The sequence below is a fragment of the Kogia breviceps genome, chromosome X (assembly GCF_026419965.1).
Source record: "Kogia breviceps isolate mKogBre1 chromosome X, mKogBre1 haplotype 1, whole genome shotgun sequence".
Taxonomy (NCBI): Eukaryota; Metazoa; Chordata; class Mammalia; order Artiodactyla; family Physeteridae; genus Kogia; species Kogia breviceps.
The window spans coordinates 119,121,170-119,147,991 of record NC_081330.1 but is presented as its reverse complement, the minus strand read 5'-3'; the positions used below and the strand labels follow the sequence as shown (position 1 = coordinate 119,147,991).

At 44.2% G+C, this 26,822-nt stretch overlaps 1 protein-coding gene across 4 annotated transcripts in view; it reads right to left on the bottom strand.

The window, feature by feature from the left end:
• Positions 1 to 22,374, bottom strand: part of ADGRG2 (adhesion G protein-coupled receptor G2) — a 118,341-nt gene extending 95,967 nt beyond the window's left edge. Inside the window, exon 1 of one of the 4 annotated variants that reach the window (XM_067024014.1) lies at positions 22,211 to 22,374. The gene's annotated coding sequence lies outside the window, so the exon portion shown is untranslated. The remainder of the gene's footprint in view (positions 1 to 22,210) is intronic. The other 3 variants (XM_067024015.1, XM_067024013.1, XM_067024012.1) reach the window with 3 other exon arrangements.
• Between the last annotated feature and the right edge of the window lie 4,448 nt (positions 22,375 to 26,822).

The window sequence follows — 26,822 nt, the reverse complement described above, 5'->3', positions numbered from 1 at the left end:
AGGAAAAGGTGCAAGGTTACAGGCCAAAGTTAGCCAACTCCGGACCTAGAGCAATGCTATTTAAAATTGAAGACCCTCGGGCTTCCCTGGTGGCGCAGTGGTTGGGAACCCGCCTGCCGATACAGGGGACGCGGGTTCGTGCCCCGGTCCGGGAAGATCCCATATGGCGTGGAACGGCTGGGCCTGTGAGCCAGGACCGCTGAGCCTGCGCGTCCAGAGCCTGCGCTGCGCAACGGGAGAGACCACAATGGTGAGAAGCCCGCGTAACGCAAAAAAGAAAAAAAATTGAAGCCCCTCAATGCTCCATGTGCCTCTTTTCTGATTCATTTTCCTCTACAGATAGCACTAATCACCATCTAACATAATGTGTATTTTATTTACTTATTATCTGCTTTGCCCACTAGAAAATAAGCTTTGTTGAAGGCTGAGGTTTTGTCCTTTGGGTTTACTGTCCCCAGTGACTAGAAGGTTGCCTGGCACATAGTAGGAACTTTAGAAATACTTGTTGAAAGAGTACATGGATGAATGAATGGAGAGATTTTGAAGGAGTTGGACATACTATTGGAGAAGAGGGCAAATCCATGGCAAGTTAAAAAAGGAAACAGAGAAAAAGAATGATATCTGGAAACCTACGGAAAGAAAAACTACTGCAAATGAACTCAAACTCAACTTTGCAGTTCCTTGTAGGCAAAGGGAAAAAGGATTATTTCCAAAACCAATTTTGTGGGTTAAAATCTAAATGAATTATTGGCTTGATTTAAGTTTAGTTAAGAGAATAGCTTGAGGTTTGCTGCAGATCAACTAATTATGAGTGTGTGTGAGTGTGTGTGTGCATGTGTGTGCATGTTTAATCTCTCCTCTTCCACTTCCCTGCCAAATGTGGGTTCAGTTTGTTCACTGGGAGTGGTCTGGGGAGTGGTAAGGAATTAATTCAGCCGACTTTGTAGGGAAACATACATATTTGTCCCTAGTTTAGTTCAGGGCTTGGCAAATTGTGGTGTCATTCTTTCTGATTTTTCTTCATAGTTCAACTCAAGCTCATAGTTAAGGTTAACATCAAAATATTGATTAACCGAATAAGTACATTTTTAAAGAGAGAAGGGTTCTTTATATACAGTGCTTTATGTTAAGTCTTTCAAATCAAGATCTATGTAACACAATCAACTGAACAACCTGATGTTTGCTGGAAGAAAATACGACTTCTCTTCTACAAAAGCAAGTATGCATATCTAACGCACAGCTCGCAACCTGAACAATATTCCACTTCCCAGGCACAGTGCTTAGCAAAAGTTTGGCTTAGCATAAACAACACTGGCAAGATTCTTCTAAAGAACTCTGATGCTGAATCCTCGATTCTGGTGCAGTCAGCTCAATGTTTGAGTGCCTAACGCATGCCAGCAAGGAGTGAGGCTTGAAGAACTTTGTTGTTAGGCTCACGCGTAATCATTTCATTTCATCCTCAACTTCTTAAAGAAATAAATTTCCACTTACTGATTGATTTAACATGGTAACTGTAAAAAGAGCACTGGATTTAGAGTCAAAAGACTTGGCTAAAGGACTGAAGAAATGAAGGAAAAGGAATAGAATGTAAAAGGAAAGAACATTAAAATGCAGAAAGGAAATGAAGCCAAGAAAAAATGAAGAAGGGGAAGAAAAAGGTATGAAGTTCCGATTCATGACATGCAAGACTCTTGAAAACATGAGGCTAAGTGAAAGAAGCCAGACACAGAAGGCCAAATACTGCATGATTCCATTTATATGAAATCTCCACAACAGGCAAATCCATAGAGACAGAAAGTAGATGGGTGGCTGCCAGAATCTGTGGGGAGGAGGGGAAAACGGGCAGTGACCACTAATGAGTGCAGGGCTGCTCTTTCAGGTGATGAAAATGTTCTGGAATTAGATGGTGGTGATGGTTATACAACTTTGTGAATACACTAAAAACCACTGAATTTGTACACTTTAAAAGGGTGAATTTTATGGTATGTGAATTATTTCTTAACAAAAAAAAGGAGAGAGGGATATTAAAAAAAAAAAAAAAAAAAAAGACCAGGCTCTGCAATCCACTAGCTTTGTGAGCTGTGGGCAAGGCATTTTATTTCTCTAATATGTTTCCTCATCTGAGAAATGGGGGTAATATTAACCTACCTCTCAAGTTGTTGCAAGACACAAACGAGATAATCTCTATCAAAGTAATTTGGAAAAAATGTATATAATGCTACAAATTCAAGGTAATTTCACTCAAAATCTTAATGAGGTTTTTCATGGAACTTGATGGTAACTCGAAGGTGTATAGTCGTCCCTTGGTATCCATGGGGGATTGGTTCCAGGAACCCCCGCAGGTTCCAAAATCCAAGGATGCTCAACTCCCTTATATAAAGTGGCATAGTATTTGCCTATAACCTACAAAGACTGTATACTTCAAATCACCTCTAGATTACATATACTACCTAATACAATGTAAATACTATGTAAATAGTTGCCGACTTGAAGCAAATTCAAGTTTTGCTTTTGGGAACATTTTGGAATTTTTCTTTCCAAATATTTTCAATCTGCAGTTGGTTGAATCCTTGGATATGGAACCAATGGATATGGAGGGCAAAATGTGTATGTAAAACAAAGTGGCCAAGACAATTTGACAAAGAATACCAAAGGAGGGCTTGACTTACCAGATACCAAGACTCTTGAGAAAAAGTTACAGCAATCAAGGCTGTGTAGTATTCACCCAGGGTTTGAAAAATATACCAGGAAACCAAATTTGAGAGAGCCTGGAAGCAGATTCACACATATATGGGCACTGGACATAGCAAAGGAGTTGCCAGGGTAGATGCAGCTCAGGGAGGGCAAGGATCAACTCTTCAATAAATGATCCTGGGACAACTGGTTTTCCACATGGACAAACAATCCACACACAGATTCCTCCCTCAATTCCAATTAGACTAAAATTATTTCAAAAACCAACATTTAAAACTTTTAGGAGACAATAGAGAAGAATATCTTTATGTCTTTGAGATAGGAACACAAAAAGTGCAAACCACAAAAGAAAAAAAGAAGAAATTTGACTACACTGAAAGACCTTAATCAGAAAACACCATAAAAAGTGAAAAATAAGCCACAGACTGGGAGACATTATCTATAACATATATCACTAAAACTCAGTATCCAGAACATATAAAGAACATCTACAAATCAATTTTTTAAAATACACATAAACTGATAAAGAAAAATAGGTAAGAAACTTGAACTAGAATTTCACAAAGATGAAACTTAGTGAACACTAGTACTGAGAAAAATGCAAATCAAAACAAAAAGATAAATATCATACCTATCATCTTAGCAATATTCAAAAGTCTGACTATGCTAACTGTTGGCAAGGATGCTGAGCAACAGGAAGTCTCTTACACGGTGGCTTAGGAAAGTAATCTGGCAACAACTAGTACAGTTGAAGAGGCACATACCCTACCACCCAGTACTTCCATTCCTGAATATAATCCCTACAGAAATATTTATATATTACCACAAGGAAACATGTTCAAGGCTGTTCATAGCAGCTTCATTTTTTTTTTTTTTTTTTTTTTTTTTTTTTTTTGTGGTATGCGGGCCTCTCACTGTTGTGGCCTCTCCCATTGCGGAACACAGGCTCCGGACGCACAGGCTCAGCGGCCGTGGCTCACGGGCCCAGCCGCTCCGCAGCATGTGGGATCTTCCCGGACCGGGGCACGAACCCGTGACCCCTGCATCGGCAGGCGGATTCTCAACCACTGCGCCACCAGGGAAGCCCCCAGCTTCATTTTTAATAACAAAATCTGAAGCAATTTAAATGACTGTCAATAGAAGAATGTACAAATAGATTATATATTTACACAATGGACTACTACAGAACAAAGAAAAAGAAATGAGCTAGAGCTACATGTAGCAACGAGGACACATCTCGCAAAAAAAAGACACTGAAAATTAAAGTTGCAGAATAATATGAGGGTAAAAAAGATACCAATCATATAAAGCTCAAAAGCATGCAAGTAGCATTTTCTCTTGCTTAGGGACATATTCATATATAAGTATAAAGAAATATATGAGAAAATGAACACCAGTTTCAGGACAGTGCTTACCTCTGTGCACTTTTTTTTTTTTTTTTTTTTTTTTTTTTTTTTTTTGCGGTACGCGGGCCTCTCACTGTTGTGGCCTCTCCCGTTGCAGAGCACATGCTCCGGACGTGCAGGCTCAGCAGCCATGGCTCACGGCCCAGCTGTTCCACGGCATGTGGGATCTTCCCGGACCGGGGCACGAACCCATGTCCCCTGCATCGGCAGGAGGACTCTCAACCACTGCACCACCAGGGAAGTCCCTGTGCACTTTTTTAAAGCTAATGTACAGCCAGGATTAAAGACTTCTAGATGATACCATTGATGGAGCAGGTCCAAAGGAGATGGAATTCCATGCACTTTCCTTAGCAGAACTGAAACAGCACTGACCCACCCTCTATGGGTCCCCCTAGGAGCAAAGGCCACATGGGGTCAAAGCCATATGCCCGACTCATACACAATGTTCTGATTAGCTGAGATAATTATCCACAAGCAGCCAATCCCAGCAATAAGAAGCCACGGGAAGGGCTCACTTTACCTCAGGTATCATTTTGATGTTAGCCTGGGAGAAGGATGAAGTACTAAAATGGAAATATCCTGGTTGATAAAGGATTACCATTCAGTAACAAGCAGTAACCAAGACTTTATCAATATCGGGGCTTCCCTGGTGGCGCAGTGCTTAAGAATCTGCGTGCCAATGCAGGGGACACAGGTTCAAGCCCTGGTCCCGGAAGATCCCACATGCCGTGGAGCAACTAAGCCCGTGTGCCACAACTACTGAGCCTGCGCTCTAGAGCCCGCGAGCCACAACTACTGAGCCCGCATGCCACCACTACTGAAGCCCACGCACCTAGAGCCCGTGCTCCGCAACAGGAGAAGCCACTGTAAGGAGAAGCCCGTGCACTGCAATGAAGAGCAGCTCCCTCTCACCACAACTAGAGAAAGCCCGCGTGCAGCAACAAAGACCCAATACAGCCAAAAATAAATAAATTAAATAAATAGATCTTTTTAAAAAAGACTTTATCAATATCACAGTTTATATGAAAATTATCCCACACATAACGTAATCTTTGATGATTCAAAAAGTACTTTAGCCTCCAACGACACATAAGAATCTTTACTACAAACAGCTGTTGTCATTACACATAATTTGTTGGCTAATAAAAAGTGTTGACAGAAGGCTGGGTAAAACAATGAGGGGTTGTACTTCTACTTCTCCCTTTGCAGAGAGTCAATAAGACTCCCTCTTTATCATTTTTTAAATTTATTTATTTTTGGCTGCATTGGGTCTTCGTTGCTGCGCGCAGGCTTTCTCTAGTGGTGGCAAGCAGGGGCTACTCTTCATTGCAGTTTGCGGGCTTCTCATTGCAGTGGCTTCTCTTGTTGCAGAGCACTGGCTCTAGGCGTGCTGGCTTCAGTACTTGTGGCATGAGGGCTCTGTAGTTGTGGTTCACGGGCTCTAGAGTGCAGGCTCAGGAGTTGTGGCGCACGGGCTTAAACGCTCCACAGCATCTGAGATCTTCCCCAATAAGGGCTCAAACCCGTGTCCCCTGCATTGGCAGGCGGATTCTTAACCACTGCGCCACCAGGGAAGTCTAAGACTCCCTCTTTAAGAGGCAATGTCGGGCTTCCCTGGTGGCGCAGTGGTTGAGAGTCTGCCTGCCGATGCAGGGGACACGGGTTCGTGCCCCAGTCTGGGAAGATCCCACATGCTGCGGAGTGGCTAGGCCCGTGAGCCATGGCCGCTGAGCCTGCGCGTCCGGAGCCTGTGCTCCACAACGGGAGAGGCCACAGCAGTGAGAGGCCTGCGTACCGGAAAAAAAAAAAGGCAATGTCGGACGTCCCTGGTGGCACAGTGGTTAAGAATCCGCCTGTCAATGCAGGGGACACAGGTTCGAGCCTTGTTCTGGGAAGATGCCACATGCTGCGGAGCAACTGAGCCCATGCGCCACAACTACTGAGCCTGTGCTCTAGAGCCCATGAGCCATAACTACTGAGCCTGCGTGCCACAACTACTGAAGCCCACACGCCTAGAGCCCATGCTCTGCAACAAGAGAGGCCACAGCAATGAGAAGCCTGCGCACTACAACGAAGAGTAGCCCCCGCTCCCCACAACTAGAGGAAGCCCGCAAGCAGCAATGAAGACCCAACGCAGCCGAAAATAATATAAATAAAAAATAAATTTATAAATAAATAAATAAAAATAAAAGGCAATGTCTTTCAAATTGTTCATAGTTCCAAGAAAGCAACGTTAAGTACTCAGTTCTTTGATCTTAAGGGTTATTTTGCAGGAACTGATAAAATAATTCTGAGGACTTGAACAGGCCTTGGCAAAGTTAACAAAAAGACACTGCTTGGAGAAAACCGACTTTCTTTTTAGTACCCTTTCTCTCCTCTAAATGGGGCCCATTCCCAACTTGTAGGTACCCAGTGGCCTCCTACTTTTTGAACCCTACCTGCTCTCAGGAGCCAACCTCATATCAAGACACATCAACCAAATTCTGTGCCCATTTACATTTTAACAACTCTTTAAACCAAAGAAATGAATCTCAAATTGTGGAATTTCAGGATTCAGCTAGATGAATGGAAGGGTTGTGGGGGAAGCTGGGCACAGTTATTGCTATGGACTGGACTGTGTCCCTCCCCCCACAAATTAATATGTTGAAACCTTAACCTCCAGCATGACTGTATCTGGAGACAGGGTCTCTAGGTGATCACTAAGGTTAAATGAGGTCATAAGGGTGGGACCCTAGTCTAATAGAGCTGCGGCCTTATAAAAGGAGAAAGATTCCCTCCCTCCCTCCCTCCCTCCCTCCCTCTCCCCCTCTCTCTCTCTCTCTCCACCATTTGAGAACACAGCAAGAAGGTGGCAGTCTACAAGGCAAAAAGAGAGCCCAAAGTCACAGGGAAGCAGTCACCTAGCCATCCATCCTTGATGTTTTCATGGATGTTTACATTAAAGACAGTCCTACTGATGTAGTGTGTACTCTTAAAATACCAAATCCAAAGGAACAAGGGTCTCTAATCAAGAACCCCAAGAGGCCCAAACAAAGACATGGGTGTTCAGCCTGGGTGGGCAATGCACCCTGGCAGGGGTACAGCAAGATTGTGAGCAATCCATTCTAGAGTGCCAGGTCAGGCTACCCTCCCAAATATCCCTGCCTGGCGGGGGTTCCCATCATACAAGGAACCACAGAAAGGGGAGTGCTGCATACAAGGTCTTGAGGGGAAAAGGCACACTTCTGAACATATAGAAGGGCTAAGATCCCCCATTTGGGTACAGGCAGTTCTAAAGTGCACTCAGAAGTTTAAATTATGCCAAGGTTTGGATCCATTTCCAGTCTGGGGAAGAAGGCAGGAGGAGGGGGACAAGCTAAAGACACCGCTATGAGTAGCACTGATCATTGGTGCAAAGCCTGGAGAACAGGGCTGGTACGTCCCTGAAACTTAAAGTCAGGAGCCTCCATGCAGTAAACTGAAGGTCGATGAAAGGATTCCTTGTCCCAAAGGGCTGGGCAGAGAACTCACAACAGAGAACCCCAGGGAAGGAGGCCTACGAAAAGGAGCATGGAAGTAGGAGGCAGCCAGGATGAGGGTTGCAGGGGCCACAGGATGTGCTCAGGGCTCTGAGGCAGAACTCAGAGATACATGCCCCTGGTCAGGAGTCAGAAAGACAAGAATCAGCTCTGCTAGGGACCCCAGATATCAACTCTGTTAACAGTCCAGGAACACGGAAGCACGCTCTCCATGATCGGGCTTATTTCCAGCCGTCTGAATGGTTGGTGTCATGCCAACAAAATAACTAGACAGTGGTGAAACCCCCCTAGGACACACCCAAGGGGCTCCCGTGTTTTCTGGTAATGGGGTTTTATTAAAACGAACAAAAGTACTTCCTGACCGTTGGCCTCAAAGAGCCTTGCCATAGTTTGGGTTCCTCCAAAAGGTAACTCTGAGGCAAAGATTCGAGAGCAAGCAATTTATTCAGGATGTGATCCCAGGACACAGGAGAACGGGGAAGTGAGACGGAGGCAGGAAGGCAGCTAATACAGGTGCATCATCAAGCCAGTTACCACTGGGGGCAGCTGAGTCTCAGTCCTGGGGAGCTCTGGGAGCCAGTGCAGACCGCCCATCCGTCTCAGGGGTCCTGCTCATGGGCAAAGAGCTGGGTTCTTTATCTACCAGCTTTCATCAGGCGCTGGCTGAGGGTTGCTCCCGGGGTGGGCTGGGGATTGTTAATTCCCCAGCACTCCAGGCTGCCACATGGGCGGGCAGAGAAATGCACAGCTAGTGGCAGGAAGGGGCTGTTGAGTACCGCAGTGCTCGGCGTCACCGGGATGTTGAAACGGACACCCAGTCTCTGTGGAATGAATGAGGAAGTACAAAGCACTGAAGCCAGGAGAGAAGAGGGCGGCTTCGTGCCTGCTCTGCCCCACTCCTTCCTCCAGGTCAGTACCTGGGATTAAGTGTGTGTGCGCGCGCATGCGTATGGGCGGGAGTTGGGGTGTGCGGGTGTGTGTATGTTGGTTTGGCGTGCTTTCGAGGAGTACAGTTGTTTTTCAGGTGTTCGGAATGTCTGAGGAGAGACTAGGTGAGGGGAGATTGAAAGGAGTTGCTACTTGAGATTTAAAGAAACGTCCAAAGAGCACTGGGCTTTTGCGGCTCTAACGGGGACTGCACGCACCTGGCTCTTCAGCCCGCACTGGGAGGCCAACCCGAGAGGCACTGAGGCAGGGATGTTTATCACCCCTAAATGGGCAACGTGCTCTAAAGCCTCGCTATTCAAAGTGTGGTCCCCCCAAAAGCAGGTGTAAGGCCTCCACTGTACTCACATCCCCACCATCCCTATCGATACCTAGAACTTTTGGGGCTGTCCAGCTGGCAGGTGTAGATAAGATACTGGAGTGTCCCTTTGGGCATAAACAGTTCCGAGAAAGGGACAGGGCGCACCCTTACGAGAAAAAGGCTTGAAAAACAGGACAGGCCCGAGCCGCAAAAACAGGCAAGAATGCCTAAGCCAATCAATTTAAAGGTCACCCCGTTTACCCAATCATTACAAAACTCCAGATGTACCCGCCCTATGAGTAAAATAAACCTATAAAATGTGTGTGATTCCGCTTTTGGGGGTTCCTTATCGGCCTCCTGCGTGAGGACCAGGGAACCCCGATGCACCGGCTTCTAATAAACCTCTTGCGTGTTGCAGCGGCTCTCGACTCTTGGCGGTTCTTGGGCGAGTGGAGTCCCCCGGAGACCGTTTAGGTCTAACACAGGCATCTCCATCCCCATCCCAGAACCCCAAAATCCGCACCTGCATTTCAACAAGATTCCCAGCTGATTGATGTGTACATCTGAAAAGCAGTGCTATAGATAACAGTATTCGCTAAGTGTTCTCTACATAAAGAGTACATTCAGCGGCTGTGACTCCTACCAAAATCAAATGGAAGGTATTTGCTCAATTTCAGGCTATATTTGCTCTATTCAGTTTGTCGAGTTAACTTCAGATTTGCTGAATGGAATAAGTTAATGCAATCTGGGACAAAGGGAGATAATAATGTCAACCTGCGGACCTGGGTGTAATCACAACAAAATAAAGCATACTTTAGTTTTTCAAAACCGCTTTCATTCACTTCGTTCTTCCCTTTTTCCCCCCTTGGCAAAATTAGGAATCAGTGCTTAATAAGCCTGTACCATTCCAAGACTATTCAGGTGGGTAAACCTTTGCCTCAATATCTGCAAAATACATTTGACAGTTCCAGGAGTGTTTTTCATTTCAAAATAATTACGTGTGTGTGTGTGTGTGTGTGTGTGTGTGTCTCACAGGAAAAGAAAAAGTCAAAATTCTTGAGATACTTAAAAATGACATTTTGATATAGGTAGCTGGTAAAGTAATAAATGAACATAGAAACACTCTTAGAAAAAAGATTAAAGTACAAAAACAACTGATGCCAAAACAATTCAAGTTATGAATAAAAAGCCTCAACACTATATATGGATACAGATATGTAAGTTTACGCAGAGGTGGTTACTAATCCTAATTGCATTCAGAGAAGAAAATAACTGACAACCATGAAAATGAGGAGAAATATATCTGAAGCATTCTTTTAGGTATTGAAGGGGAACACAATATGACACCCCAAAATGTCTCTTTGGCATAAGAATTATCTTGAGGCTGATTATTTTTAAGAAACAGCACACAAAGGAGAAGCTCTGAAAACCGAGTAGAAGTTACCCTTTTGTAAGAGACATTTACATTTATAAGGGAAATCTCCACTTTAAGGGTATCTCCCTTTCTGTACCAGGAAGAGAAGGGTGAATCTAAATCTCTCAAATTTTTGTCAATGGAGAAGGCATGGACTTAAATCTGCATAACAACCTTACCCTTGTTTACTGTATTTTTCCTGATAATTCCTATAACTGGCTTCCTCCACCACCGCCCCCAAAAATCTCCTTTTGTCTTTAGCTGAAGATGGTGTTGAAGGTGGTGGGGCTTGGGCCATTTTGGGGAGTTACTCAGTTTTCGTGGGTCTCTCCTATGTATACAGGAGGTATATATGTTACTAAACTTGTTTGTTTTTCTCCTGTTAATCTGTCTTTTTATTACAGGGGTGTCTCAGCCAAGAACCTAGAAGGATAGAGGGAATACAGCATTTACCGAGGAGGAATGCAAACGTGTTTATCAAAAGATATGTACAAGGGTGATCCTCACAACACTATTCATAAAAGCCAAAAACTAGAAACAAACCAAAGGCCCATCAAGAGTAGAAAGAATAGGACTTCCCTGGTGGCACAGTGGTTAAGAAGCCGCCTGCCAATGCAGGGGACACAGGTTTGAGCCCTGGTCCGGGAAGATCCCACATGCCGCAAAGCAACTAAGCCCGTGTGCCACAACTATTGAGCCTGTGCTCTAGAGCCCGCGAGCCACAACTACTGAGCCCACGTGTAACAACTACTGAAGCCCACGTGCCTAGAGCGCGTGCTCCGCAACAAGAGAAGCCACTGCAATGAGAAGCCACTTCAATGAGAAGCCCGTGCACCACAACAAAGAGTAGGCCCTGCTCACCGCAACCAGAGAAAGCACGTGTGCAGCAACGAAGACCCAACGCAGCCAAAAATAAAATAAATAAATTTATAAGAAAAAAGTTCACAATGAATAAAAATCAAAATTTAAAAAAAATTTTAATATATATGTAATTAGAGCAACTAGAAATAATAAGGGAAATTTTTCAGTATGCAAGGCAAGTAGGATGTGTGTTTTCAGTAAAAGAAAGCATGAGGAATAGAAATACATTTTGCTAAGGGAAAAAAGTGGTATTTTTGTCCTAGAGCTAATTGTTTCTGGATGGGAAAGAAAATAAGGGACAAATTAATACAGATACAGAAAGTTGTGGAAGGTTTGTAAAAAAGGAACCCTGAGAAAAGTGTTTTGTGCATGGTCAGGGTTGGCTAAGATTAAATTGAATTTAATTAAGTAAATTGATTTTGTTATTAAAAGTAAGCTGGTACAAGACTGGAGTTTGGTTTTCCCTCTGTTAAGAAAACAAAGTTTTTTGGACTATTGAGCTGCTTTTGATATCAGATTGTAATTTTCTTTACCTTTTATGTAATTTGTTGTTACATTCTGTATTTGCTTTTGAAATCTTTTATTGTCACTTTGGTTAAGTGAACAAGTATTGTTTCCCAGTGACCTATGTGTTTGACTAAGTATTTTGAAACTTTTCAATATTTTTGACAAAATTCCCAAAGATCAAATTCTAATTAAAGTCCACTGACCTCTAGCTAACTTTGAGTTTTCCAGAGAGTCCCTAGGCATATCAAAGAGAAATATTAAACTAATTAGGCGTGCTTGGTATGTTAAATTACATAGGAAGCATTGTCAAATGAGGGATAAACCTTAAGTTATATTGTATGGGTAAATGTTATTAATATAGATATACTAGAAATTATATGGAATTCCTAAAATTTGAATACATCCTAGTAAAATAGTATCAGTCATAATTCTAGTTATCATCTTAAAATGTTGTATGTCACAGCAGTAATCAAGTTTGTCAATGGCCTTGTAATCACGTGTTTAACCATGCCTTTTAAAGTTTTTTTTGTCATTCATAGACAGTTATTGTTTTACTCTGATCCTTTTGCAAAAATGTTTCATCTTCAAGATTCATAGAAAGGACTTTTTGACAAGTACAGGTTTCTAATAACTTTCAGACCATACTGCTGAACAAGGTAAGAAATTTAAAGAATCCTAACGGAAAACCTGACGGCTTCATAAAACTGTTAACAAAAAGGATTCGTGGGGCTTCCCTGGTGGCGCAGTGGTTGAGAGTCCGCCTGCCGATGCGGGGGACACGGGTTCGTGCCCCGGTCCGGGAAGATCCCACAAGCCGCAAAGCGGCTGGGCCCGTGAGCCATGGCCGCTGAGCCTGCGCGTCCGGAGCCTGTGCTCCGCAACGGGAGAGGCCACAACAATGAGAAGCCCGTGTACCGGAAAAAAAAAAAAAAAAAGGATTCATTACATTGGACTGAGTGAACTGGTGAATATGATTATGATTTGCATGGTTTTTGTCTGAAATATTACTGGCTTTTCATCTGTGTTTTCCAGATATAAAGAAACCTTTCCCCTCAGGGTAATTATGGCTTACAGCAACTTGGTAAATTATACCTTTGTAAGCCGAATCGAAACATTTATATTTTCTCTCTACCAAATCCCTCCAGAAATTGGAAACTCTTAGGTTCCCAGAAGCTTTATCAGGTGAATAAGGAAGGTCACCTCCTGACATGTACAAGAATCTCAAGATGTTTGATGGACCTCAAGAAGAGAGGAATTCACCCACATCTATACATATCACAGGCGGAATCTGGTAGCCCTTGCCATGGATTTCCCAGCCTGGAGAGGCCTTTTAAAAGTTCGACCCGAGATTCCTTATGAAAAGTTCCAGCACAGCTAATTTAAAAGAGCCTATTTGGTCAATTAACCAGATTTATTCTGCAACAAATCAGTCTTAATTTGGCTATATCTGGTAGAAAGGAGGGTAATTTTAGAGAGAAAAAGATTGTTTCAGTGAGTATTAAATTCTAGGTTTGTTCATTGAGATCTGTATTTACTGCTTAAGACTCACTTCCCAGATAGTTCCTTGTTGTTACGTTATATTATTGGAAAGTTTAATTGAATTATTAAAAGAACACTCGAAGTTTGTTTCTGAAGCTTATCACAGCAATCTATCTTTGGATGAAGATCAGATGCCCCGTGACCTGCAACCAGGAGATTATGCAGACTGGAAAAGGCATCATTTAAAGGACTGTCTCCAACCTAGATAAAAGGACCCTTATCACGTACTATTAACTAGCTCATATGCAGAGAAACCGAAGGGAATTGACTCTTGAATTCATATTTCCCACTTAAGAAGGGCCTCTGCATTGGACTGATATATAGAAAGGCCTGCTGACCCCCAAATGATACCCATACCAGGACAAGAAGAAGACCACAGCAGTGGTAGGCAGATGACGCAAGAATCTGGATCAGGCTTGTAAGATCCATCCTACTAATTCAACTGAACTGTTTACCAAATGTTGGTCTCCTTATCAACATTGAAAGTTATTGTTTTACTTCTAACCATAACATTGTTCATAAAGATCAGGAATTGTGTATGCTCCTTGTTCCTATGAGCACTGTGGTTGAGAACACAGGCTCTAGGTCCATCCACGTTGCTGTAAATGGCAGAGGTTTATCCTTTTTCGTGGCTGAGTAATATTCCTGTGTGTGTGTGTGTTTGTGTGTGTGTGTACACACACACACACACCACTTCTTTATCTATTCATCTGTTGATGGACAGTGAAATAAGTCAGACAGAGAAAGACAAATACAGTATGATATCACTTATATGTGGAATCTAAAAAATAATACAAATGAATGTATATAGCAAAACAGAAAAGACTCACAGATGTAGAAAACAAACTAGTGGTTACAACTGGGGAGAGGGAAGAGAGAGGAGCAAGTTAGGGATATGGGATTAAAAGATACAAACTATTATGTATAAAATAGATAAGCAACAAGGATGTAGTGTACAGCACAGTAAATTATAGCCATTACCTTGTAATAACTTTTAATGGAGCATAATCTGTAAAAATACTGAATTGCTATGTTATATACCTGAAACTAATATGATATTGTACATCAGCTATACTTCAATAAAAAAACAAAACACAGGCTCTGAAATCAGATGGTCTGTGTTCAAACCCTGGATCTACTGCTTACCATGTGTATGACCTTGGACAAAGTATTTAACCTCTCCGTGCTTCAGTTTCCTCCTCTGTACAATGATAATAATAGTACCTGCCCCAAGAAGATGGGAGGGTTAAATGAGTTAATATACGTAAATTGAGCACTGCCTGCCCAATAAATATTAGCTGTTAGTTATCATTATTATTATCAGAGTCAGAAATGTGGTGGATACCAGATGTCTGTTGATTAATGACTTACATTAAAATATACTCTAAAAATAAATTAATTAAAAATAAAAATAAAATATACTCTATGCTTAACCTAAAGAAATTTCCACACCAAAACTGAATTTGAATTTCTCTTAGGATTAGTGCCTGATTTCTTCTAGATTCTAGGTGCACACATTCATCCATTCAACAAATATTTACTGAGCACCTACTACGTCCCACTGTTCTAGGTCCTGAAAATGCAACTGTGAGCAAGACACACAAAGTCCCTGCCCTCCTGTTCACGGAATCAGTGAACGAATAACTAAATAATACAATTGCAGATAACAGTGTCACAAGAAAACCAAAGTGGGATGAGGGGTTGGACATTTATAGTGGTAGGTGAGGAATGCTGATTTAGAATGAGGGTTAGAGAAGACCCAAATGAAACAGAGGGACAAGTTATGTGATTATCTGGTGAAATGGTGCTCCAGGCAGGTAGCACCGCAAATACTAAAGCTGGGAAGCAGGCAAATGCTTGGCTTGGGTGATGAATAGCAAGAAGGCTGGTGTATCTGGAGAAGTGTGGGAAGAATGAGATAAAAGTCATATAGGGCCTCAGAAGCTACAGGGAGCAGCTGGGGGTTTAGTGAAAATGTGGGAGAGGCTGTTAGAGGTTTTGAGCAGTGGATTTACAAGACTGCCTTTACTGGCAATTCTCTGGGGTTAAGAGTGGGTGCTGGGAGACTGGGTTAGAGGCTATATCCTAATTCAAGAGAAAAATCTGGGTAGCTACCACTATCTCAGGGTATTAAAAATGAACTCACTTTGTATCATAACAGGATCTGATATTAAATGAATCTGTCCTGGACACAGTTCAGCAGTTTGGGGGCTCAGAACCTAAATGAACAGTTTTATAAAACCGGGTTATATGCAAGAGTGTCAAATCAATGCAGAGGGTCATGATCATCATTTTTAAATGAAGTAGAACAGGTGGAAGAGGACTGAAATTTTCAGAATACACTGCACAGAGGAAAAATGCATAATACTTCGTGAGATTCTGTTTCAATTATATACATGTATGTTCATACTGGGTTGAGATCTATACTTTTCACTGTGAATGGCGGGCAGGAAAGTTTGAAAAACACTACAAAAAGCTATCTTATCTTATTTATACATAAGATATTTATTTACATATAAACTGTTCCTTTATTCTCTCCCTTCCTCACTGTACCTGGCATCCCCCCCAAATGAGAACATTATAAAAAAAAAAAACTCCAAAGGTAGTTTCTTCCTAGTCTAAATAAAATGAATTGATTTCTGCTACACTATCTTCTTCTCCAGGGAAGATCAGAATGTGACCTCCCAAAGCTAGGAAGACTGACTTACCTCTAAACTGTTAGGCTTTCAATGGAAAAAAAAAACAAAAACAAACAACAACAAAAAAAAACAAGCAGAACAAGAAATTTTAAAATTAAATTTTAGAACATTTCAAAGCTAAAAATGGAAAGAAAACCTCCTGAAGGTACTAATAAGGGTAACTGCCAGTACGCCACAGCAAGCAAAATACCTAATGGTAAGCTATGAGAAGTGTTCCCACCTGAGTCAGATACTACTCCTCAACGCTGCTCTACAGGGCAGCCTAGCCACTAAGGAGACCAGACAAACGGAGGAAAAAATATTGGGGGCAGGGAGGGATCCCTATGCCATTGCCATTTGCAGCCCGTTTGATTGTCGACCTTGAAAATTCAAGAAAACTGACTGAAAAACTATGAGAACTAATGAAAGTTCAGTAACATGGCTTCAATATGCTCGACCTACAAAAAAATTTAAAAGCCTGTCTATACAACAGTATAGTCACAACAAAATAAAATGGGGGGGGGGCGCTTCTCTGGTGGCGCAGTGGTTAAGAATCCGCCTGCCAATGCAGGGGACGTGGGTTCGAGTCCTAGTCCAAGAAGATTCCACATGCCGCAGAGCAACTAAGCCCGTGCGCCACCACTACTGAGCCTGCTCTCTAGAGTCCGCGAGCCACAACTACTGAAGCCCGTGCACCTAAAGCCCATGCTCCACAATAAGAGAAGCCACGGCAACGAGAAGCCCCGTGCACCGCAACAAAGGTATCCCCCGCTCACCGCAACTAAAGAAAGCCCGCACAGCAAGGAAGACCCAAAGCAGCCAGTAAATAAATAATAAAAATAAAATGAAATGGGCAAAAAAAGGATACAATTTCTAAAAGCAATACAAATTACAAACAAAACAGTCTAGGAATTCACCTAGCAAGAATATGTGGGACTTCCCTGACAGTCCAGTGGTTAAGACTCCAAGCTTCCAATGCAGGGGCGCAGGATCCATCCCTGGTTGGGGAACTAAGATCCCACATGCCAAGCAGCACAGCCAAAAAATAAAAAAAGAAACAACAACAAAAATTTTTTTAAACAACACAAATCAATACCCTCTTATTAAAAAAAAAAAAAGAATGTGTAACACCTATACAGTGTGGTATAGGCATAAGGACAGATGTACAGATTGATGGAACAGAAGACAGTTCAAAATTAAACCCAAACATACTCAGTAAATTCATTTTTGACAAAAGGGGCCAAGGGGATACAATGAGGGAAAAGTATAGTCTTTTCATTTTCAACAAATAGTGTTGCAACAACTGGCAACTACCCATATGGAAAAGTGAACCTTGACGCATACAAAAATTAACTCAAAATGAAGTCATGGGACTTCCCTGGTGGCGCAGTGGTTAAAAAGCCGCCTGCCGATGCAGGGGACACAGGTTTGAGCCCTGGTCCGGGAAGATCCCACATGCCGCAGAGCCACTGAGCCCGTGCGCCACAACTACTGAGCCTGATCTCTAGAGCCCATGAGACACAACTACTGAGCCCACATGCCACAACTACTGAAGCCCGTGCACCTGGAGCCTGTGCTCAACAACAAGAGAGGCCACCGCAATGAAGAGTAGCCCCCGCTCGCCACAACTAGAGAAAGCGTACGTGCAGCAATGAAGACCCAACGCAGCCAAAAATAAACAAATTAATTAAGTTTTTAAAAATGAAGTCGTAAACCTACATATAAAAGATAAAACTATAAAATGTCTAGATGGTGGCACAAGAGAAAATCTTGGTAAATGTGAGGTAGACAAAGATTTATCAGACAGGTTACTAAAAGTGCTATTCATAGAAGGAAAAAAAACTGATAAATTAAACCTTATCAAAATTTAAAACTTGTGCTCTTCAAAAAAAAAAATCATTAATTCCACTTATATGAGGTATGAATCAACTAAAATAGTCAAACTCACAGAAACAGAGAGTAGAATGGTGGTTGCCAGGGGCTGGAGGGAGGGGCAAATGGGGAATTGCTGTTCAAAGGGTACAAAGTTTCAGTCATGCAAGATGAAAAAGTTATAGCTATCCGCTGTACTACACCACGCCTATGGTTCACAATACTGTATTGGACACTTCAAAATTTGTTAAGAGAGTAAACCTCATGTTAGGTATTCCTACCACAATGTTTTAAAAAATAAAGAAAATGAAAAGGCAAGCCACAGACTAAAAGCAAATGTTTGCAATACATATATCTGACACAGAACTTGTGTGCAGATGTATGGAGAACTTTTATGATTCAATAATGACACACAATACGATAAAAAAAAAAAACCAGACATTTCATAGAAGATATACAAATGACCAAAAACATACAAAAAGATGCTCAACATCATTAGTTATCAGGGAAGTGCAAACTAAAATGACAGAGATGCCACCACAAACCTACTGGAATGGCTGGAATAAAATAAGCTGACAGGGGTTTCCCTGGTGGCACAGTGGTTAAGAATCCGCCTGCAGATGCAGGGGACACGGGTTCAAGCCCTGGTCCGGGAAGATCCCACATGCCGCGGAGCAACTAACCCCGTGTGCCACAGCTACCGAGCCTGCGCTCTAGAGCCCGCGAGCCACAATTACTGAAGCCCGCGCGCCTAGAGCCCGTGCTCCACAACAAGAGAAGCCACCGCAATGAGAAGCCCGCTCACCGCAACTAGAGAAAGGCCGCACACAGCAACCAAGACCCAATGCAGCCAAAAATAAATTAATGAATTAATTTAAAAAAATAATAATAATAAGCTGACAATACCAAGGGCTGGCAAAAATGCCAAGCAACAGGACTTCTCATACATCGCTGGTGGGAGTGCATGCTGGTGTAGCCACTTTGGAAAAGTTCAGCAGTTTCTTATCAAGTTAAATTTACCACACAATACAGCAGTCCTACTTCTAGGTATTTACTGGAGTGAAATGAAAACTTATGCTCACACAGAAAGCTGTATGTGAACGTTTACATTGGCCCAATTCACAATCACCAAAAGTTGGTAAATAGACAAACTGTGGAATATTACTCAGCAATAAAAAGGAACAAATTACTGATTCACACAACACGGGTGAATCTCAAATGCATTATGCCAGGTGAAAGAAGCCAGACTCAGAAAGGTTACATCGTGTATGAATCCATTCACAGGACATTCTGGAAAAGACAAATTCATAGGGACAGAAACCAAATCAGTGGTTGCCAGGGGCTGAGAGTGGTGGGAGGGGCTGACTACAAAGCATCAATAAGGAACTTTTTGGAGTGATGGACTTCTATATCTTGACCATGGTGGTGGTTACATGACTACATGTATTTTTTAAAGCTTACAGAACTGTACACTAAAAAGGGTGAATGTTATTGTAAATAAACTGTACTTCAATTTTTTTTAACATCTTTAATGGAGTATAATTGCTTTATAATTATACTTCAATTTTTAAAACATGGAATCGGCTCAAGAATTAAGTAGATTTATAAAATGGAACACAGTGTTCACAGACTTTGATTGAGGGGATTTATTTTACGACAATTTTTCCCAAATGTTTACTCCACCTCTTAACATCCAACATCTCCCACCTCACACCACAGCCCCCAGATAATTTCCATGTGGATTAAAGACCCATGTATTTTTAACACCATGAACATTTTAGCAGAAAAATTGTTTTCCTCTATCTTGAGGTAGAAAGGCCTTTCTCAGTGAGGCATAAAAGCCAGCTCCCAGGTTTTTACTAAAGGCAGAATCTCTCCTTTCTATCTTCAGAATTATTACCACCACAGAAATGCATTCGTCCCATCCCCCCCACCCCCAGCTCTCTTTTTCAATGTAATGGTGCTCTCCCCAGTTTGTACCGTGTATTTGAACTGACTTGGCACTCTCAGGCAGCAAAATGGAAAAATATGTTTGTCAGTTTCACGTACGCTGTGAAAGCACTAGGAACCTCACGGTGATGTCCCCCTCGCTGAGTCCCCAAGCAGCCTCAGGCACACCACAGCCACACTGGAGCACCCAGAATGACCACGTTAGCCGTGGAAGAGCAGCTTCCTTACTGGCTCTCCCTAACACCTGAGCAAACTCACTTTGCCATTTCTGGAAGGCTGTTCATGGTACCAGAAACACAGCAGCTCTCCTTTGCCTGCCAAAGCCGCCAATGAGATGCCATTTCCCAGGCTTTTTCCTCCCTCTGCTGAACAAAATCATATCCATAATTAAAGCTCCATTTTTTTTCTTTTCTGTGTCTCCAACATTTTTTTTTTTTCTCTAGAAAAGTACACACACCTGGAATCTGTGGGTTTGGGGCAAGAATTATTCACAGAAGGGCTTCCCTGGTGGCGCAGCGGTTGAGAGTCCGCCTGCCGATGCAGGGGACACGGGTTCGTGCCCCGGTCCGGGAGGATCCCACGTGCCGCGGAGCGGCTGGGCCCGTGAGCCGTGGCCGCTGAGCCTGCGCGTCCGGAGCCTGTGCTCCGCCACGGGAGAGGCCACAGCGGTGAGAGGCCCGCGTACCGCAAGAAAAAAAAAAAAAAGAATTATTCACAGAAAACACTAACGCTGGTCCTGCATTTCTTCAGTGTTTTTCAAGAGCCAAGTCTGCTCTATCCCCCTTTTAATGAAAGTCACCTTGCAGGGATGTGGGAATGATAAAAGCTGAGGGAACCCGATAGGGGCTGGCTGTCGCACTGAGGCCCTGTAAAGCAATACCCCTGAACAGCTTCAAAATTTGGCCACTTTCTATTTTCCAGCTTTGCATTTGAGCTGAAAAGAGCAGCCAATTTAGCAATGTCCAGCTCATTTTAGATCTTAAGTAAGCAAAACTTTGGGACACTAAATAAAAACTCCCCAAATCCTTTGAAAATAGCACACGCCTTTGTCACTCAATGCACAAACTATTACAACACCGAACTTAATTGTATTAATAATTAAGCTCTTAACAAATTATTAATATTATTTTTAAAATAAATATTGTCATACCATGTAGAACTGAAATTATACTCATAGGCTTATCTCTTAAAATATCTGAAAAGACGTTGAGAAAGATGGAAGGAACTGCAACATCTAGCTAGTCTTTGCTTAATAAACCTTCATTCTCCATCACCCACCAGCTCTGAACACTGATCATAGAAATGGGTCCTTTTTCTGCCTACGGATCAGCTACATAATTTGTGGGGCTTAGTGCAAAATAAAAATGCGAAGCCCCTTGTTCAAAAAGTATTCAGAATTTCGACAGCAACAGCAGAACATTAAACCAAATACAGGTTGCATGCCCATGAAGCCAGCTCTACTATCAGATAATGTATTTGGCTGGTAACCCAGTAAGAAGAGTAAAGCATTTTGCTACTGAATGAGTAGCCATCGTTTTAATGTGTGTATTTGGGATGGAGGTGGGATTGTAAAGTCTTACGACCTCCTCTCCCAATGTCCCAGTTTTCCTAAGGTTTTCAGCCTGTTGGGACAAAAAGTACTTCTGCAGGGCCTGCCGTGTAAAGTGTGATCCATGGAGCAAGCAGCAGCATCTGAGAGCCTGTCAGAAATGCAGACTGTCGGGCCCCACCCCGGCCAGACTTACAGAATCAGAATCAGTATTTTTACAAGTTCCCCAGGGAATTCGTGTGGACTGTACATACAAATAAGTGTCACTGTCGAAGCAGCCAAGGAAAACCTCTGCTGCCTGCCTCATCTGGCTCTCAGGAGGCCGTCAGCGCTCCCTCTCCTCACCTGAAACGTATATAGCTCCGGAGCCTTGAAATGGCAAGTCCCTGTCGAAAAGCGCTCGCCCGAGACCTCCAGTCTCCTGTCCCCATCCTCAGGCTCCTGGCTGCCGCTCTATCCCGCCGCGCCCTTAGCCACCTGCTCTGCGTCCAGCCAGACGCTGCCGCTGGGGCCCGGGTCGCGTCCGCGCTCCGCAGGCTCCGCCGCACCCACTGCGCGGCGCGGCAAACTGAGTCCCCACCAGTCGGGTCTCGAAGACCGCCCGCGCGAACAAAGCTCGTGGCTCTTTTTCGCGGAGGGGTGGGGAGAGCTGGAGCCCGTTTTAAGCTTTTGGATACACACGCCCCTCTCCCTCGGAGAACGCGTCGCCAGAGCCCCCTTTCCCACGGCGCGCACTCTCCCACTGTCGGAGTGCCAGCTCCCGGAGCTCGGCCCTCAGCCTCCGCCTTTCAGGGCGGCCCAGAGCCCCGGCTCAGAGCCGCAGTCGGGCGGAGGGAGCGTTCGCCCCGCCGTCCCGTCGCACTCCAGGTCCAGGCGCTGCGCCCAAGCCGCCCGCGCTGGTCGCCAGCTCCGCGGCTCCCCGGCCGGGTCTCAGGAACCCGAGTAAGAAAGACCCATCCCGGCGCCGTGCGCTTACCTGCCGGTCCCCGCCGACGGGCTGGCTGCTGGCGCCCTCCAGCCCTCCTTTTTCCCTTTCGCTCGGGCCGCGGCCCTCCTCCTCCCTCCCGCGGGCTGAACACCGCCCCCGCCGCTCCCGGACGGCTTGCCGGCCTGCTCTTCAGCGGCCCAGCGCGTCGTGGCGCGTCCGGCGCGTCCGGCGCTCGGCAGCTTTGAGGCTGGACGCGGAGGTGGGGAGCGGGCGGGGCGGGGCGCGGAGGGGGGAGGCTGAGCGAGTAGCTCGGCCGCCCGAAGCCGGGGGGAGTTCCAGGCTGCGGGGCAGGGAGAGAAGTAGTGGCCGCGGGCCGAGCAGCCCACCCCACCCTGCGGAGGCCCGCGTGGCGCTTCTGGACTCCCTGGACCGCGAGCACCTCCGCTGCCCCGCGTCCGGTTCGGCGTGCTCCTAGGGGTTTCCAGTCTCCAGACCTAGCCGCTCACCTTTAGGGGTCGCCCTGCTACCCAAATGCGTGTCCCACCACTTTCAGCACCGTGCACTGTGATGGGTGGGAACCCCGAGGTCGCCCCTCTGCCACAATATTCCTGATGCAGAGGCCAGACCGCTTGGAGGGGGATTTGGAGAGGTCGGTAAAAGGAAAGGGTCCTGAGAACGAATTCGGTTCCATGGTTACCTGTAACACCGGATACCTAGAAACTGGGATCCCCAGCGCTCTGACTGCTGGGGGGTGGGGGGTAGTATATGAAGTGAGTTGCCCCTGGTCCCCTCTACCTTTTCTGTCAGCATCTCCTTCCTCTGTACATTCTAGAATAAAAACTAGATCCGGTTAGGATTTACAGATCACCTAACCAGCTTGTCAAAGTACCCAATGTTACAGATGGGAAAACCGAGGCCCAGGGGAACTTAGCTCCGTTCTACAATAAGAATTGGTTGTAGAGGCCAGGGGGAAAAGCGCTCTGAATTCCTTCTCTGGTCCCTTTTACACCAACCCCACACTACCGTCTCCAGCCCTCCTCTTTGTAGTCAACTAACTCCAATATTTGCAAGATGCTTTATCACTTTCAAAGCACCATTCTCTTTCTTTCACTAAAATCTACAGGAGAATATTCCATTTTTCTATACCAGTAAAACAAAATTCTAGATTCTGAATTGCATTCAGAGCTTTGGAGAGGATGTTTATAAAGTGCAGATCTGCAGAGCACACCCCTGTCTGGCTGTGCCATATTAAACACAACACCCGGGCTTCCCTGGTGGCGCAGTGGTTGAGAGTCCGCCTGCGGATGCAGCGGACGCGGGTTCGTGCACCGGTCCAGGAAGATCCCACATGCCGCGGAGTGGCTGGGCCCGTGAGCCATGGCCGCTGAGCCTGCGCGTCCGGAGCCTGTACTCCACAACGCGAGAGGCCACAACAGGGAGAGAGAGAGAGGCCCGCGTACCGCAAAAAAAAAAAAAAAAAAAAAGCAATTGAACACAACACCCGTGAGATATATACTCCGTTTTGCAGGAGGGGGTTGATTTTGTTTTGCAAACTCCAGTTTATTAACACTCACAACATTCTAGCTAGATAAATGAATGGAAAGGGTTGGATTAAGGGGGAGTGGACGGCAGGAAGCTCACCCAGTTTACATAACAAGTTGGAGGCAGAATTGTGATGAAGAGTGAAATAGTATATTTTAATAAATACATTGAATGCTATTCCAAAGGATTAAATTGTTTCCATTTGCATTAACTTAACATTTGCATATGTTAGAAAAGACTTCATATTGTGTAGAGCCACCAGAAATCTCATACACTGCTATTTGGCAGAATTGATTAAAACTAAGCACACAGCTACCCGATGTCCCAATTCCCCTCCTAGGTATATACTCAACAGAAATGAGTGCCTATGTCTACCAGAGGAAAGGAACAAGAATGTTCATAGCCATATATTTGTAATAGCCCCAGATTGGAAGCTACCCAAATGTGCATCAGCAGTAGAATAGATTGAAAACATTGCAGTGACATAGACTCAGAATGGAATACCAGACAGTGAATGCACAAGCCACTGCCACACTGAGTGTAGATGGACCTCATAAGCAATATTGAGCGAAGGAAGTCAGGCACAAAAGCATACACACTATGTGGTTCCATTTATACAAAGCATAAAACAGACAAAACCAATCTGTGAAGTTAGAAGTCAGAATGGTGGTCATTGGGGAGTTGATGACTGGAAGCGGTTGTAAGGGTTTATGAGGTACAGGTCATGTTTCTTGATCTGGGTGCTATTTACATGGATGGATCTGTTAAGTTTGTGAAAATTCATTGAGCTGCTCACCTATGATATGTGTACTTTTCTCTATGTATGTTTTACTTCAATAAAAAGTTAATATATGTAGAGCTCATATTAAAAGTTGCTTGACCTAGAGGGGTGGGATAGGGAGGGTGGGAGGGAGACGCAAGAGGGAGGAGATATGGGAATATATGTATATGTATAGCTGACTCACTTTGTTATACAGCAGCAACTAACACCATTGTAAAGCAAGTATACTCCAATAAAGATGTTTTTTTAAAAAGTTGCTTGAAATTCTAAAGAGCAATACCAGAATAAGAAGTATGCTTTTCCTTTAAACAACCTGACCGTTAAAAAAAAAAAAAAAAAAAAAAAAGGCACTTTGGGGAACTATATCTAAAATACACAAATGAGATACTGCCTAAAACTTAAAATTCTTATTTTGATGCACTTCCAGGCAAACTTTAATTCTCCTTGACAAACTCTCAGATCAACAAAACTCTGCCATCAGGATCAACGGAAGAGGAAAGAGGCTGGGGCTGAAAAGGGGCCCCAGCCCTCCAGCCACGGGGCTCTCTGCCTTTTCCAAGAGAGGGGGCCCTGGTCACACGCTTCCTACATAGGCACTGTCTGGTGACATGAAGGAAGGCCGTGGGTGCTTAGGATTTGCGGTTAAATCATCCACAGCCCGTGGACTGATGTCCCAGCAATTGGAGAGTGGGCAATTTTGGCTCTTGCTCCACAGGGTCTTTGAACCAGTGATAGAGTTTGATCCTCAGACATCGGTTGGTCAGGAAACATGGCAGAGACTGAGTGGGGAGGGCATAAGTCCTTGTCTCGTTGCCCTCTTCCACTGGTCGGACCCCTTCATGTGGGCAGCAAAGGGAGGTGGCAGAGGAGGACAGCTCGCCAGTGCTCAGGGCCCAGCTCTCTCCTTAGAACTTGAAATGCAACTTTACCTGTGGCTAGTCTAAAAATATACTACACAATGGCCTCAAACAGATTCATTATTTCCCAAGGCAAATGAGTACAAAGAGGACATGGGACTTGGGTGCAAGGCAAGAGTGGGATGAGCAACTAGAATGATGATGATGATGATGAACATACTCGGTTTTTACATCTTTACGTTATACTTTGTTACTAAATCCTCGTGGCAACCCATTGTGGATTACAGCTGAGGAAACTGAGGCACAGAGAGGTTAAATAGCTTCTCCCAAGATCCACAGCTAGGAAGTAGTAGAGCCAGAATTGGAATCAGGCAGAGTGTCACTCTCAAGCTCCTGCTGTCTTTTTTTTTTTTTTAATTTATTTGGTTGCACTGGGTCTTACTTGCAGCAGGTGGGCTCCTTAGTTGCGGCTCACCAGCTTCTTAGTTGCAGCACATGGGTTCCTTAGTTGCGGCTCCAGGGCTCCTTAGTTGTGGCATGTGAACTCAGTTGTGGCACGCATGTAGGATCTAGTTCCCTGACTAGGGATTGAACCCAGGCCCCCTACATTGGGAACGTGGAGTCCTATCCACTGTACCACCAGGGAAGTCCCCTCCCGCTGTGCTGTCTTAATGCCTGAGTACAAAAGATGGAATGTTGGGATGGCAAATGCATCAGACAGAGAATCAGGAGATGAAGGGTTTGGTGTCTACCAGTTTTGCCACTAACTAACCAGTGCAGTCACTTAGACTACACTGAGTCTGGTTCTCAGTTTCCCCATTTATAAAATACATAAGGGGTAACAAGGTCAATCTAAACTCCAGTGGTAGTGCTAAGAGTTGGCATGGGGTCTTTTAGGCCCCCATGATCTCCATCAACACTCCAACACCCCAAATAAAAGGCATCAAACAAAAACAGTGTACTACATACACAAAAGAAGAAAAGTCCCCTAGCCAACATGGCCCCCACTTCCCACAAAATTGTAATCAGCTTACCAAGTTTGAATTTCCCTTTTATAGAAATTCTGGAGCTACCACTGCTCAGAAATCCTTTCCGGTTTAAGTCATTCATTCATTCAACAAACATTTGTTTTTAACGCCTACAGTATCAGTGAGGATATCCTAGGTTATGCTGCGGTAACAAACAACTCTCAAAATCTCTATGGCTAATGCAACAAAGGTTTATGTCTTACACTGTGTTGTCATTATAGGTTGGAACGGGGAGCTCTACTTCCTCCAGTCACTCAGGGACCCAGGCTGACTGAGGAGCCACCTTCTCAAACACGGCTGGTTGCTGAGCTAGAAGGAAAAGAGAGTTCTGGACCACAAGCATTTCAGTGCTGCAGCCCAGAAGTGATGTGCAACACTTCTGCTCCCAACTCGTCAGCTGGAACTGTCCACATAGTTGCACCCAGGCACAGAGGGCGGAGAAATGCGGCCCT